We start from the raw sequence: 1,540 nt of genomic DNA, 5'->3' as shown, positions 1-1,540 counted from the left end.
TTATTAATTAAATTTACTTCAATACTTTACTTTTCATTGCACACTCTAAAAACAAAACACCTATTTTGATTGCCTTTGATAAACAACCTAACAACAGATAACGATAGCTTGACACTTGGTCTCTGTGGATTCGACAATCTTTTATATTACTCTGACGCGTTCGTATACTTGCGAAAAATACCGCATCAAGTTTTTGGCGCCGTTGCCGGGGACCAATTTCGTCAAATTTCATTTTCCTGTTGTTATATCGTTTAGACTTAGGTTATTTCCCTCCGGTCAATGCGAAGAACTCGCAGTACCGGAAGTTTAAGCTTAGTAAACCCTCTGGCGGAACCTGAACGTTACGCTCGCGCACGTTTATTCTTTCATAGAATTAAGAGAGCTATGGCCGAAGATCAAAACCAAAGACCTCTTAAAGATTTCGCTCAACCATCTAACGAAGAACCTAGTTCTAGTATAGTAAACCCAATCATCCCAGCCAATAATTTTGAACTTAAACCGTCCCTATTGCAACTAGTGCAACATAGACAATTCGCGGGTCTCGCTACCGAGAACCCTAACCAACATCTAAAAATATTTCTTCAATTAGCATATACTTTTAAAACCAATGAAGCTTCTCCTGAGGCAATACGTTTAAGACTATTTCCTTTTTCCCTCAGAGATAAAGCCCTATCATGGTTAGATTCCCTTCCGCCCAATTCCATTATGACTTGGGATAACCTTAGAAGAGTTTTTCTTGCTAGATATTTTCCCCCGAGTAGGACCGCCGTTCTTCGAAACCATATAACTAGATTTACCCAAAACCAAGGAGAATCGTTGTTCGAAGCTTGGGAGAGATATAAAGAGTTGTTACGAGCATGCCCACATCATGGCTTAGAAAACTGGTTAATCATTCAAACCTTCTATAATGGACTTCATTATAACACAAAGATGACCATCGACGCTGCCGCAGGCGGTGCTCTGATGAACAAACCTTATCCTGAAGCTAGTGCCCTCATTGAAGATATGGCTCAAAACCATCAATCATGGGGAGTCGAACGAGCGACAGTTAAGAAGAAGGAAGCCCAAGGAGGAGTGCATGAACTGAGCTCTATAGACATGATGCAAGCTAAAATGGACGCATTAGCCCTCAAAGTCGAGCATATGTACACGAACCCGAATACTGTAGCCGCAGTTTCATCGGATTGTGAGATATGTGGAACCCAAGGACACCAATCTGCAGAATGCAGTCTATTGAATGAAACCCACTCCGAGCAAGTGAACTACACCCAAGGGAACCCATACTTGAATACCTATAACCCTGGATGGAGGAATCACCCTAACTTCTCCTATAAAAACAATAACCCAATTCAAAATAATGCACCTCCGAGACCTAGTTATCAAGCCCCAAGATCAAATCAACCTATGCAACCTGTACCACCAAAGTCGAGCCTTGAGAAAATTATGGAAAATTTTATCACCGCTCAAACCCAACAAAACAAGGAGTTCATGAACCAAAACATTCATGTTAACGAATTGATTACTCAGTTAGGAACCAAGG

At 41.0% G+C, this 1,540-nt stretch overlaps 1 non-coding gene across 1 annotated transcript; it reads right to left on the bottom strand.

Annotated features, from left to right (window-relative positions):
* Nucleotides 1-768: 768 nt before the first annotated feature.
* LOC127088548 (small nucleolar RNA R71) lies at nt 769-875 on the bottom strand. The gene has a single exon (XR_007790379.1). It is a non-coding gene; the product is annotated as a small nucleolar RNA R71 (small nucleolar RNA).
* Nucleotides 876-1,540: the final 665 nt, after the last annotated feature.

This window comes from Lathyrus oleraceus, chromosome 5 (genome assembly GCF_024323335.1).
Source record: "Lathyrus oleraceus cultivar Zhongwan6 chromosome 5, CAAS_Psat_ZW6_1.0, whole genome shotgun sequence".
NCBI classification, from domain to species: domain Eukaryota; kingdom Viridiplantae; phylum Streptophyta; class Magnoliopsida; order Fabales; family Fabaceae; genus Lathyrus; species Lathyrus oleraceus.
Note: the sequence above shows the minus strand (reverse complement) of the source record. Positions and strands in the feature narration are given on the sequence as shown.